Below are 15,916 nucleotides of genomic sequence, written 5' to 3'. Positions count from 1 at the left end.
TCACCAGACTAAAGTTCCCTAGTATTGCTAGGAAGTTTTTTTTTGTTTTGTTTTCATCTGTGGTGGCATAACTGAAGCATTTGCTCCATAGTTGTGCTATTTCCCGTTCCTCAATTATCTGGTATCAAACTGTAAGAAAACTGCACATTTCTTTCTCTTTATTTTGCCATTGACATATTTTCAGAAAATATTACAAGTTCTGTCTTATAAACTTTGTTATGATATTCATCAGAAACCTATCAATTCATATTTTAAGTTACTCAGTGATTGACCTTCCACTGCCATACAATCACAGAAGCAAAGACTCTGTACGATCAGAAATACTGCACTGTCTAAATGAGACCCATTTCCCGACATATTACCCGTAGCCGTGAATCTTAAGGCATTTCAAGAGCACAACCGTGTATTTTCTAATGGTTTTGAGTTTACCATGACAACTCTACTCTCTAGAATTGCATTTCAGACCCCAACACACTCTGGGTGAAAATCAATCCTCAAATCCTCACTAAACCGCAAACCCTTCACTTTATAATTGTGGCCCTTTGACTAAAAGGAACAGCTGTTGTCCATCCACTCTGTCCATGCTCCTCATAATCCTATGCTTCTGAATCATGTCCCCCTCAGCCTCCTCTCCTCCAGTGTAAACAACCAAAGGTTATCCAGCTTCTCTCCATAGCTGATATGCTCCCTCCTGGTGAATCTCCTCTGCACACCCTCCTGTGCACTCTCATCCTTCCTGGAATGTGGTTTCCAGAACTACACACAGTATTCCATGTTGGCCACACCAAAGTTCCGCATTGCTCTTATAATCTGTGCCTCAATGAATCAAGGATATGTTTACAATCACCTATGCTTTCCCAAATTGTGTAGTAACCTGTCCATCACATTCAGGGATGTGTATAGAAGCACCCTCTGACCTTCCTAGTGTGCTGCCATTCATTGAATCCTCCCTTGTCTGGTTCCTTCTTCCAAAGTGTATCACCTCATATTTATCAGGGTTACATTCCATCTGCCATTGATCTTCCCAGCTGACCATTCCATCTGTATCTTCAGGTAAGTTAAGGCCTTCCTCCTCACTACCAACCAGCCGGTCAATCTGTGTATAAAACACAGACTTACTTATCACACTCCCCACCCCTTGTCCATATTCACAGCGACAACATTTATGAGTACCACAAATATTAAAGTTGAAAATCACACAACATCAGGTCAGAGTCCAACAGATTTGTTCGGAGGCACTAGCTTTCGAAGCACTACTTCATCAGGTGATTGTGCGCTTTGATGAAGAAGCAGCACTTTGAAAGTTAGTGCCGCCGAATAAACCTATTGGACTATAATCTGGTGTTATGCGATTTATAGCATTGTCCACCTAGTCCAACACCAGCATCTCCGAATCACAAATATTAAGGGACACAGCACTAATCCCTGTGGTATACCATTGGACACTGGCCTCCAGTCACACAAGCAGCCGTCTAACACCACCTTCTGTCTCCGACCACTAAACCTCATTTGGATGCAATTTGGCAAGTCATTAATGAGTCCTATCTGTTCCCTGTTTATTCTGATTCCGTTGGGCACACTTGTAGAATATCTGGGAATTCTCCATAATCTTGCCTTGCCAGCAGGTTTCCATGTCCCTGTGCTAGTTAGCCCCCTACGCGTGCAGAATTTCCTCCCTATTGCAGTCTTAAATGGTCTGTCCTTTATCCTGCCATTATTTCCTTTGATTGTGTATTAGGCAGCCGGAGAAACATCCTGTTAATTTCCAACTTGTCACATGTTTTGTGACTTTTATAAATTTCACACTGACCCATCTCTCATTCTTTGAAACTCTAGAGAACACAGGCCGAGTTTCCTCATCACGCAATCTCGCCAATTGAGGGATTAATCTGGGGAATGTTCATTGAACTTCCTCTGTCGTCAGTATATTCTTTCTCAGATTTGGTCACCAAAACTGTGCTCAATATTCCAGGTACAGTACTCACCAACACGCTGTTAAACTACTTCAACATGTCTTTACATCTATATTCTGACTCCCTTAAAGGAAGGCAATCCAAACTTTAACTTACCACTTGCATATATTCCTCCAAATACCCTTCACATTCATTGCATTTACGAACTCATTGTGTGAGTTCTTATAGAAAGCCTTCTGATAATCTAAAATGTGCCAATTGTCCTGGATCCCCATTATCTATGCTGTAAGAATCAACTTCAAACAATTCCAAAGCTTGTCAAGTATGATTTCCCTTTCAGAAATGCAGACTGATTCTCTCCAATGTTGCTGTTAATTTCTAAATAACGAATATCACATCCTATATAATAGACTCCAACAGATTCCCCAGAAATGTCAAGTTCATTTATCTCCACACGATCTCTTCTTCCCATTGTCGATGCTTGGATCACTACCGTACATCTATAGTGCTTGGATCACGTTTACTAATGTCCATTTATCTACAACGGCTTCCAGACTATGCAGAATGCACTGGGTAATAGAACACAGTCATCGACAGTGCAACTAATATTTCTATTAGTGGTTTATTTCTGAAGATTTTGGTATGAAGTACATCTGGTTTGACAAGGTTATCAATGCTCAATCCAGCTGTATGTTCAAGTAGAGCCTTGTTACTGATATAAATTGACTTTATGTCTTTCGATCCACAAGTCCTGTATGATCACTTTGTATTTCTGGGTGATTTTATGGATCTTCCTCCATGAAGACAGATGCAAAGTAATTGGTTATTTGCTTGGCCATTTCCCTGTAATCCATAATAAGCTCGTCTCTCCTGATTGCAGATTTCCACATTTGACTATCTTCTCTCTTTCCTTTGAAATATAGAACATAGATTTATGCAGTCTTTGTGTTCCTGTTTGTTTGCATGCATGTTCCCTTTTTGATTTCCTTACTCGTTTCATGGCCCTCCTTTTCTGGATCGTAAATGTCTGTGAATTCTCAGGATTCCACAATGTCTGGAATTCTTCTGAAGTCACTTCCTGTGATTAATATAATCTTTAATTTATCATGCTAATCATTGTAAACTCACTTTCCCACTCTTGGGTGTTTTACCTGAAATAAATAGACATATTTTTCAGACTTTGTAGTATTTCTATAAATCTCCTGGAACAGACCAGATATGTTCAGGAACACTGCAGGAGGACAGGAAAGAAATAGCGGGGGCCGTGGTTGGTACTTTTGCATCATCGGTAGCCAACGGGTGAGGTCCTGGAGGACTGGAAGGTAGTGAATGCTGTGCCGTTATTCACGAAGGGCTACAAAGAAAAACCGGGGAACTATAGACCAGTAAACCTAAAATATGTGGCAGGTAAGTTACTTGAGAAGATTCTGAGGGACAAGATAAACATGCATTTGGAAAGACAGGGCCTTGTGAATGGGGGATTATGGCTCACAAATTTGTTAGACTGCTTTGATGAAGTGACCAGTAACTTAGGCAAGGGCATAGTTGTATGTATAGTCTGTATGGATTTCAGTAAGGCCTTCAATAAGGTTCCACAAGGTACGCTGCTCTGGAAGGTTAGATTACATGGAATTGAGGGGAAGCTGGCAAATTAGGTCCAAAATTGGATTGATGATAGGAAGAAAAGGGTAATCGTGAAAAGATGCTTGGCACACTGGAGGCCTGTGATGAGTGGACTGCCCCAGGGGTTGGTACTGGGACCATATATTTATATATTATACATATCTATGATTTCGATGAGAATGTACAGGCATGGTTTGCAAGTTTCAAGGTGACACTTAAATAGGTGGTATTGTGGACAGTGCGGAGGTTTATCAGAAATCACAGAAATTACAGCAGTACCTTGATCAGGTGGGGAAGTGGGGCGAGAAATGGCAAATTGAGTTTAATTCAAATACGTGTAAGTTCTTGCATTTTAGAAAATCAAATCAAGGCAGGAGTTTCTTGGTGAATTGCAAGACCTTAAAGAATGCAGTGGAACAGGTTGACCTTGGAATTCAGGTGCACCATTTTCTGTAACTGGAGTCCCGGGTAGACAAGGCACTAAAAAAGGCATTTGGCTCACTGGCCTTCATCAGTCAGAGCACGGAGTGTTGAAATTAGGGAGTTATGTTGCAGTTATACAAGATGTTGGCGATTCCATACTTGTAGCATCATGTTCAGTTTTATTCACTTTACTCAAGGAAGGATGTTATTAAACAGGAAAGAGTGCCAAAGAAATTTACAAGGATGTTGCCAAGACTCAATCGTCTGAGTTATAGTGAGAGGTTGAACAAGCTAGGAGTTTTTACTGTCGAATGTGTGAGGCTGAAGGGGATCTGATAGTAGTCTATAAGATCATGGGAGGCATGGATAGAGTCAATGCACTCAGTCCTTTTTTCCCCCAGGATTGGTAAATCACAGACTAGAGAGCATCAATTTAAAATCAGAGGGGAAAGAGTAAAAGGGAACCTGAGAGGCAATTTCTTTTAAACACAGGGTGGTATGCATATGGGATGAGCTGCCAGCAGAAGTGGTTGAGGCGGGTACAATCACAAAATTTAAAATACGTTTGGACAAATGCACGGGTAGTAAAGGATTAGAAGGATACAGGGAAATGGCAGGGAAATGGGGTTAGTGTTAATGGACATTTTGTTCGGAATGGACCAGTTCAGGCCGAATGGCCTGCCTTCATACTGTAAAACTATATGGGTCTAACAACAATTGTTCTCCTACTGAATGTGATATTGTACTTTCCCAATTCACTGGAGTGAACTTGACCCTCTTTCCTCTGGGCTTCCATGATGTTTGACCAGAATGTTCATACATTCCACATTGAATACAGACGCCGTGTAAAATACAACATATTAATGTCACTATTCCTCCAAAGCTGCTTCAGAGCAAGGTTAGTAATTAGTGCTTGCGATCACACAATAGACAATAGACAATAGTCGGTAGACAATAGACAATAGGTGCTGGAGTAGGCCATTCTACCCTTCGAGCCTGCACCACCATTCAATATGATCATGGCTGATCACCCTTTATCAGTATCACACAACACCAAATCCGAAATAATCTAATCTCTAGTTTGGTTCACAACATACTCTCCAACCTACCTGATATACACTTTTGGAAGTTATTTTTCACAACATTAGCAGTCACTTAGTTAATTCAGTTTCGATGCAACTTGACACCATCCATTATTACTGCAGAACCCACGAGTATTTGTTACTCATTCACAGTATGAGGGCTTAGCTTGATAAGCAGCATTTACTGGCCATGCCAGACGGCAGGTAAGAGTCAACAGCGTTGCCTTGGATCTGGAGTGACATGCAGACCAGACCAGATAAGAACAGCCGTTTCCTTCTCTAAAGGACATCAGTGAACCAGATGAGTTTTTCCAACAATCAGGAATGGATTCCTGATCATGATAGCCCCTTGATTCCAGATACTTATTGAATTCAAATTCCACAATCTGCCATGGCAGGATTTGAGACCATGTCCCCTGTTCGTGGGCGGCACGGTGGCACAGTGGTTAGCACTGCTGCCTCGCAGCGCCGGAGACCCGGGTTCAATTCCCGCCTCAGGCGACTGACTGTGTGGAGTTTGCACGTTCTCCCCGTGTCTGCGTGGGTTTCCTCCGGGTGCTCCGGTTTCCTCCCACAGTCCAAAGATGTGCAGGTCAGGTGAATTGGCCATGCTAAATTGCCCGTAGTGTTAGGTAAGGGGTAGATGTAGATGTAGGGGTATGGGTGGGTTACGCTTCGGCGGGGCGGTGTGGACTTGTTGGGCCGAAGGGCCTGTTTCCACATTGTAAGTAATCTAAAAAAACATTACCTGGGTCTCTGGGTAAGAGCCCAGCGATAATATCAGTATGTCATAGCTTCCCTTTGCATATAGTTTCATATATAATTTCCAGAGCATATGATGCAAAATATTTGCGTGACAGTTTTGGTTCAGATAGACAACACAACATGTTTGTTTCTCCTTGCTATTTGTAAGACCCACCCAAACTCATTCTGTGGAATCTGAGCGACAGAGCCTGTGTCGTTATTAGTGATAGACTTCGATAAGACATTCGGGAGGCTCACATCGATGCTGAGATTATCTGCAGACAGGTCCAGCAATATAGGACAAGCATCAATATCCATTCCAATCTGTCAGGATAAGTGTCACCGTATATTCTCACTGCTCCCTCACACTCACTGTATGTCTCTTATAGCACCTCCCCTCGACCAAGGCTCACACTCTATCTCCAAATAATGCTCAAGCATGACCACTCTCACTGTTGCATTCAGCACCTTCCCTCCCCCACATTTTCTGTCCCTGATGCAACAGCCCCACACACTAATAGCACTACATGGATACAACACTATGGACAGACTCCCTCCGGCCACCTCACCATGTCACACCTACCCCAGCACTAACAGCAGGTCCATCCACTCCCACCCTCACTCATTCCCTCCCTTTCTCCCATTCCAGGAGAAACAGCCTGGAATGGGACAGAAAGGGCCAACCCGGGTGGTGGAGAGCCGGATATCCGTTCCCTCATCCCCCTACCCTGATATGTGGGGAGGATCCTGGAGAGCTCGGGAGAGGACCAGGAGGCCGTGTGTGGAGATTCGGAAACATCCACGTCCCACCAACCGAATAAGCAGCAGTGTTCAGTAAAGAGCAATTCTCAAATCAAACCTACTGTCAGTTCCAACCTCATCTCTCTCACTCGCAGAAGAACAGATACCCCATTGCACAGAGATCCAGTCATTAAATACACAGACGAATTGGTAAACACCCCAATATACTAATATACACAATGCATACAAGGAGATAAGCATGCACACACGGAGAAGCACACAAAGACATAAACAGTCGCACACAAATAGACACAAACACAGATAGAAACACACAGGCTGATACAAAGACAGACAGACATAGTCACACAAATACAAAAATAACAAGTATATGGACACACACACACTTAAATACACATTAAGACAAAGACACAAGTGCCATTAGGACACAAATGAATAAGTTATTGATTTATAAGGAGATCAAGGATTCAAGGGAGAAAGTAGGAGAATGATGTTGAGGAACATATTAGAAATGACTGAATGGTATATCAGACTCGATAGGCAAAATGGCCGAATTCTGCTCCTTTTTTAATGCTCGTGTGGTGTTATGCGATCAGGTATTCTCTTCCTGAGACATCAGCAGCAACATATATGAATGGAAAGAGTCAGTGGTAATGTGGGAAAAGATTGGAGGGCCGAATGGTTAATTTCTATTCCTAGTTATTGTACCACTCTATCCGAAAAGGGGCAGTGATTTGATATGAGGTTAACACAGTTTTTAAAAAATGTGACCCACAATGAAAGAAGGAGTCCCTTTCCCTTTACTGTTGTGCTATCTGTGGTGTCCTCATCCTCAGGGAGCAGTGAAGACTCGGTTAATTAAGGTATTTTAGTTTGAGCTTGACTGATCTTTGCCGGACAGGAAAGTCCATGTTTATTGGGAACAGACAGGAAACGGATGGTCAGACACACTCGGATCAGCCATGAGCATTCTGAATGGTGCCGCTAAATGGCCAACTGCTGCCCCTTTCCAATCTGTTGATCCGTCAATCCACTCTCCCCGCCGTTACAGGAATAGACTGCTGTCCCTATTCCATGTGTTGTTCCCTCAATTCACGCTCCCAGCCGTTATAGAGATATACTGCTGCCCCTACCCTTTCTGGTTTCCCTCAATCCACCCTTGAAGCTGTTACAGAGATATACTGCTGTCCCTACCCCATGTGTTGTTCCCTCAAACCACCTCTCGAGGCTGTTCCAGAGATATACTGCTGTCCCTACCCTTGTGTTGTTCCCTCAATCCACCCCTCAATGCGATTACAGGGTAGAGGACCATCCCATTCAGCCAGACTGGATCGTTACAATGAGACGGGAGGAGACCATCCTGCCCCTCCAAAGAATTATACGGGAATATAGGATGAAGTAATTCAGCTCGTTGAGGCCATTCAACCCGCCTGAACTGCTGCACAGGAACAGGGATGTTGTCACTAACAGGAAATAGACAGAATTTTGAAACAAAACTGTCACTTGTTTTGCCTCAGCGATCATTGTAGGGTCATCAATGATCAATAATCTATGCAAAATATCTGGGTGAAGGGACTGAATGGATCAAAGCTGAACTACCTTGTACACCAAAATGATCATTCAATAGATCTTCAAATGGAGGTAGTGAATCTGCATTATGATGTAGACAGGGAAGGTTAGTGAGCATACGCTCAACAGAAATAATATAATGTGAGTTTTCTATTGCAGTCAGGAACAATTTAAATGGAGAGAGATTGCAGATGTTTTTCATGTTCTTGGTACATGAATCATATGAAGTCTGTCTGCAGATGCAGCAAGTGATTCGGAAGGTCAGTGGAATGATGCTGTTTGTGGCAAAGGGTATTGGGTTTAATTAGGAATATTTCACTGTATCTGGACAGGGCATTGCTGTGACCACATCAGATACACTGGGTGCAGTTCTGATCATCTAAACTAAAAAAAAGGATACTATTCCTCTCAAAGATGTTCAAAGATGCTTCCCTTTACGCATTCCTGAAATGAAGGTCCTTTGTTATCGGGGATTATCTGTTTAGATCTTAAATGAGAAATCTTATTGAACCACGATTTTCAGAGAAGTCTTTCAGCTGGATACATATTTTCTCTTGTTAAGAAGACTAAAGCGAGATAATATTTTTTTGAATGAGATGCATTGATATTAACACAAATATTATGAAGATATCAACCCAATTTTAAAAATTACGCCGATGCATATAAGCATCTCATCAAATCATAAAACGGGCACATTATTTTCTTTTGCTAATGAAAGGCACTGTGCACAACAACAGCAATAATTCTGCATACAGCATACAGTCTATTATCATCCATTCCAGAGAATGTGCATGGAGAGTGCACATGGTCCAGTTTGGTGTTCAGTTAACATTCTTGTATTTTTCCACGCAGAGACGGAGAAAAATATTACTTGCTTCAGAAGCAGCAACCAATTGGTCTCTCTCTCTTACTTTGTTCTGTCTGAAAGCAAGTCGCAAGAGCAGAAAAGTTCTGAGTCATCTTGACCACTCATGGAGGATTCATAGGAATCTCTGTACAGCTCGAAGCAAAGGGAATTTAGCCAAATCCAACTGTGCCGGGAAGAAATCCGCATTCCCAGACATTTGTGTGGGCAGAATAAGTTCAAAGTCAGAAAAAATATTTGAGACACTCTATCATTTTACCATTTGGTCACAGTTCAACTTTCTATGTCTCAGGTACTTCTAGAAAATTACCCAGTCCGATACCGATATTATTGTCACAGCACTCAACTGGTTACATTTAAAATTTGCTTTCACCAATAGAGGAGTGGGAAAAGGCATGAGTGACCCTCCAACATTGGTCAGAACACGAACAAGAGATTCTCAAAGGGTTGTTAAGGTGTGAATTCCCTTCCACAGAAGATTGTGATGACTGGATATTTCCATTTGTTCAAAATTGTCGATGGAAGAGATTTGAAAGACAAATGAATGTAGATAAATGGTACACTGACAGAAAAGTACTGCTGAGACCTTAATCAGATCATACTGCACGGTAGAGCCGTGACAATGTGTCTGATGACCCACTCTTGCTCCACAGTACCGTGTTACTATAGTGCATTCAGCCTCTCACAGCTCCTGCAAGGTGCAGATGGGGGCCACTTGCTCCAAATACCTGGTCCACAGTAACACAGTATCTCAAATAATCCCTCACTACTGTTACATACAGATTGGTACGGATTGGAAAATGTTATTTGTAAACCCAGGCTGGTTTTGAAAGACGCCTCTGGTCCGTTTACACAGTGCCCCTTCAGCAAGTTGTGCTTCATTTGTTAGTCTTGGTCTAGACCAGGATTCGTTATGAATAAAGCTCCATATTCACTCAGAGATGACTCAAAAATGATTTGCTCTCTCTGATTACAACATACAATAACAGAACATCCAGGAAAATTACAGCCGTTTACTTTGAAATTACAGAAAATGAAAACATAAGGAACAGGAGTAGGTAATTCGGACGATCATGGTTGATCTACTGTTAGCATTAACTCCTCCTTAATGCCCAGTTCTTCACACTCCTCAGCTCTCTGACAGGTCAAAGATTCATGTACCACCTCTTTAAATACTTTCAGTGATGTAGCTCCCCTAAATCTCTAGTCCAGATAATTCCTAACATTGATTACCCTCTGTGAGAGGAAAACACTCTCTACACATACACCGTTACCTATTGATTTGAACAAGAGGTGAACACAGGGGCTCAGGAAAGAGTGAATGGCCTTGATATCAAGGCAGTAGTTGACTGAGGATGCCATCGCGACCACCTACTTGTTTGAGCTTAATGAGAATCAGGTGTAACCTCCTCACTGGTTGGGGTCTTTCAGAGCACAAAGGAAGATGTTTGTGTTCGGTGGCCGACAATCTTCTCAGTCCCGGGAATTCGCTTCAGGAGATCCTCAGATTAACTTCCTCAGCACAAACATCTTCAGCTCTTCATCAACGTCTATGTGCCCCCATTCCCGGCGCCCCCCATCTATCCCTAGATCAGAAGCGGAGTGATCACTGAAGATCACACAATATTCAGAACATTTTGTCTCCACTTAGGTCCTGAACCGGTCTGTGTCCATATTCAGCAAGCCCCAAACAACATTCACGTTTCTGCTGGTAAAGTGTCGGTAACATTTATGTAACAGAAGGGCCAGGCACTGCACATTTCCACAGTTAAAGGAGGAGCTCATTCAGCACCTCAAGCTGGTTTCACCCGGATATGTGGAAACTATTCAGCCCATCGAAATGACTGAACAAGAAGAGGGACAGCCCATTCAATCCTCCTGCCTGTTCCACAGGAAGAGGAGGCGTCTGGTCAGTACATTCAGCTGCTAAACAGGAACAGGCAGATTCCAGTAAGACCCCTAAACCTGTTCTATGGAACCAGAAGGAGACCATTCACACCTCGAGACACTTTCACAGGAATAGGAGGGTGTCATTGATGCTCAAACCTGGAAAACGAATGGAGCGGAGACTGCACTGATAGACTGCTCGCAATCTTCCTCGTAGCTCCATTGCCTGTGGAACAAATGATTCTTTAACGTGTTTTGCCGGCAGCGAGGAAGGAAGCCAAATGTTTTGTGCCAAGCCTCATGGAGACATCTTCCATCTCCAAGAAGACAGACCCATGTTCTCCGTGGGGGTCAGAAGCTGGTGGGGATAGTTAACTGTTTTAGAATGAAGGTATAGTGACTCCTGTCGGGATGGTGGATAACGTGAAGTTCTACGTATGATCACACACCAAATGTACTGTATTAATGTTGGAAGAGTTTAGTTAAATACTGGCTCTATCTCTCTCTCAATCGAAATGGGGAGTGGCGTGGAATGAGAGGAACGTTCTCAGAGTCTTTTAAGCCATCGAGAATCATGTAAACCAAGTTTAAAAAATGGAATTTATCACCGTATTAGTTCTGTTTGGAATATAATGAGTGACTGTCCATTACCTTAAGTTTCAATGCAATCACCTCTTATTCTTCAAAGCGCAACAGATTAATCGTCATGCATTCCCGCTGGTTCAATCATCCCAACAATTAGTCTGGTGAAAATCCTTTATACTCTTTCTGCCAAGAGGATTATTCCTTGTAAAGGAGAGATAATCTGTGCACAATACTCCAAATACTATCTCAAAAACACTCTAGTGTTGATCACAATAATTCTGTTACCTCACTTAGCTGTCTCAGATTCTTTCCTGTGGTATAAAAAGCCATTCCTTCTCTCTGCACTGCAAATGATGTGGAATTTGAAGTTTCTCACATCTGTGCGTCAGTCATCACCAGAGGTGCCGATGGAGATGTATATCACGTTCAGAGGGAGACTCAATCAGAAAGAATTCACTTGAAACAGGGAATGGTCACCGACCTGAATGGAAATGAACTGCAGGAACATGAAAATCAGGCAGAGAAAGGGAGCTATCTTTCATTTTGTTCTTCCCTCACGGGATGTGTGCAGCCCTGGTCAGGCCAGCATATTATTCTGATCTTGAACTGAGTGGCTGATTCAGCTGTTGCACAGGATAATAAAGAGTAAACCACATTGCTGTGGGTTTGCAGTCACACAGAGACCTGAACATGAAAAGATAACCCATTGCCTTCTATAGAGGACATGAGGCCAAGAGATGTGCTTCTGTTGAAAACTAGTGGTGATGATTTCATTTGCATTCAATCAGCTTCCTTCATGAGACACCAAAAGATTATTATTCTGTGCCGCTTGATTAAGAGTCAATGACTTGACCACCATGCACTGTCTGTCCAACTGACAGATTCTGTGGAGAGGACAAATTAACCAGCTCAAGTGCAAATACTTTGTGACGTAAGCATAGTTAGAAGGGACTTGAAACGGTTATATCTGGATTTACCAAAGACACAAACGATGGATTATTCAGCAGTTGCATTGAGGCTGAGAAGGTGACGGAAATATCCTGACAGTGGTCTTAGGCAGGATTGGTGAGTGGGGAGAATATGTAGAAATGTAAATATGAATGAAGAAAAGAGATAATGGGGATTAAGAACAGTCTGGTTTCTCCTCGCATATTGTTGAGCAAGTTGTGAATAGTAATTTGCGAGTTATAATCAGTAAGGAATAAAATTTTTTTGACTGGATCTGAAAATGATGACTTCCAAATTTTAGAATTTCAATATGAACAGCAATTCAGTTCGACTCAGCTTAATGGTCAGATGGAATGACTTACCAGGAACACCAACTATAGCGAGGATGGGGTAGTAACCACCTTGAATAATCCAAAGGATATCTTCGATCCGTGATGCTGATGACATCCAAGGCTGAGAAAGGTAGTAAAGACCCAAGGATAAACTCCTGTCTGTTGTAATATTCCAGTCTAATGTCCTCAGATTCTGATCCATTGTTGGAAAACTCCATTCTAATGTTCTCAGGTTCTTATCTCTCCTCCCCTGTCTCTCGAGCTGCTGATCCGTGTTAGTCCAGTCATTGATGCTCCCGCCCATACTGGGATAACACATTGAACCAAGTCCTTAATTAATAGAAGAGGCAAACCCACCAGTGACACATCTCGGATCCACGGAGACTGACATCAATCACATTCACTGAACACATAGCTCCAAGCCAACGCCTTTCAATTCAATATTGTTTTATTCAAATTCAAAACAATTATTCAAACTAACATTTTCTGGATGGGCTATGGGAGGGTTACTGATGGAACAAATCTTGAGGCCGGTAGAACAATTGAGTGTAACCATTCAATCTGTCTTGGATGTATGAGTAATGCCATAAGTTTATCCGAATGTAAACATGTGTCTCTGATTATACATGGAAACATACATCCAGGAACTACTGATCAAGCATCATAATTTCAATTTAACATTGAGACAATTTTTATAATTCATGATCTGAGGGGAATGTGTGCCTCAGAAACGTGGGGTTGTAACAGACAAATGACATGGATATGCTAACAGAGAATTGAACGTGATAAATGCAATTCAGATTGTTATTCCAGGTTCAGAGAGAGGCAGATAAGGCCTGTGCTATTGATGTTAACGATGTTAGAGAATTGAGATGAAATGTCATTTACTGGACTTCAATTACACTGTGATTATGGCATTGTGGAGGAGACAGGAAACAGAGAGAATTGTGGGACATGGCAGTTCAGACTGGAGGGAGGGACAATAATATTCCCCAGTCATCAGTATTGGAATGCTACTCTTTATAACTCATATGAAGAACAGTTTCAAGGATACATCTAAAGTGAGGAATGAGGAATAAAATTTGTTTATTGAACACAAAACACGGGGACAACATGATTTTCTGTCTGTACTAAACTATGGGAAGTACAAAGAAATAAGATACACTCATGATATTGAGCTATATAAATTGAAATGTTTATTACAAAACCACGGAAGTGGTGTGTAATCTTTATCAATCATTATTTGCCCCACAGCTGAGATGCCGATTTCCCCTCTGTCAATGATCCACCTCATTGAGATTCTCTGGCGCAGTATCTCAGTATTGAAGGGATTCTCAGATCCTGTTGCTGTGCACCCAGTCTATTTAAATAAAATCACTTTCTCACTGTAGAGAAAAAAAAAAAATCACTTGGCCTTTTGGACTCTGTTTAACTGTCAGCAACTCAGCTCTGTGATATTTTTGGCGATAAATGGTCTGGGTCCACAGCCAGTATCCGCACAGTGCTCAAACGGTATGGCACTAGAGAAAGGCCTTGCAGTCCGTGAGAATTTCTAAACAAAACTTCCATTTTCTGTCTGTTCCTGTCTATCTCCACTCATGCTGAATTCTGATCTATCCAACTCACACTCATTTAAAATCCCTCCAATCACTCCCTGTTTCCAAATTGTGCAGCTGTACAGCTTGATGTTTTGGCCATTTTGGAGAAATGGATAGAGCAGGGACAGGACTGATTGTTGTAGGGTCCGGGGTTTAGATGCTTCAATAAGAAAAAGGAAGGTACGAAAAGTGAGGCGGGGGTGGGGGTTGCGGTGGGGGAGGGTGGGGTGGCATTGAAAATCAAAGACAGCATTACGTTGGTAGAAAAGATGCTTGATAAGGACTCGTCTAATGTGGTAGTATGGGAAGAGGTTAGAAACAAAAACGGAGAGGTCACCCTGTTGAAAGTTCTGTATTGCCGTCTGAAAAGTTCCAGAGATGTAGAGGAACGGATTACAAAGATGACACTGGATAGGAGCGAAAATAACAGAGTAGTTGTTATGGAATAATTTAACTTTCCAAATATTGACTGGAAATGCTGCAGTTCGATTACTTTATACGGGTCAGTTTTTGTCCAATGTGTGCAGAATGGTTTCCTGATACAGTATGTAGATAGGCAAACAAGGGCCGAGGCCAAATTGGATTTAGTACTGAGTAATGAACCAGACCAGGTGTTAGATTTGGAGGCAGGTGAACACTTTGCTGATAGTGACCACAATTCAGTTATGTTTAACTTAGCGATGGAAAGTGGCAGGTGTATACCGCAGGGAAGAGTCATAGCTGGAGGAAAGGCAACTATGATGCGATTAGGAAAGGTTTTAGGATGCATAGGATGGGGAAGGAAACTTCAGCGGATGGGTACAATTTAAGTGTGGACCTTTTTCAAACAACAGCTACTGTGTGTCCTTGATAAGTTTATACATGTCAGCAAAGGAGGAAGTGGTCGAGTGAGGCTGCTGTGGTTTACTGAAGCAGTTGAATCTCTTGTCAAGAGGAAGAAGGAGGCTTATTTTATGATGAAACGTGAAGGCTCAGTTCGGATGCTAGAGTTACAAGTTAGCCTGATCAATGACTTCAGAAAGAAATGAGGAGAACATGCCCTCATCTGCATCAATGGAACTGAAGTTGAAAGAGTGGAAAGTATTAAGTTGCTTGGAGTGACGATGACCGACCTCCCATCTAGATGTGACAGCCGAGATGGCACAACAACGCCTCTTCATTCTCTGGCAGCTCAGTATATTTGACATGTCCACAAGGACCCTCACCAATGTCTACAAATGCACCACTGACAGCAAACTATCTGTGTGCATAATGAGCTGGTGTGGCCACAGCCCTGCCCAGGACAGTAAGAGAAATGACAGAAGGTTGTGTGCACAGCCCATGCCATCATGGAAACCAACGTCCTATCCATTGTCTCCATTTACACAGCTCACTGCCGCAGAAAGGCTGATAACATTATCAAAGACCCATCGCACCCTGGATCTCCGACAATCTCTTCCATCATGCAGACACGACAGAAGCTTGAACACACAAACCAGCGGCTCATGGACAGCATCTTCCCAGCCCATTATTAAACTGAGGAATGGACTCTCTAACTTCAAATAATGCTGATCTTGCTCACATTGATGTTGCCCATTGCATGCCCTTT

The sequence above is a fragment of the Chiloscyllium punctatum genome, chromosome 18, assembly GCF_047496795.1.
Source record: "Chiloscyllium punctatum isolate Juve2018m chromosome 18, sChiPun1.3, whole genome shotgun sequence".
NCBI lineage: Eukaryota > Metazoa > Chordata > Chondrichthyes > Orectolobiformes > Hemiscylliidae > Chiloscyllium > Chiloscyllium punctatum.
Note: the sequence above shows the minus strand (reverse complement) of the source record.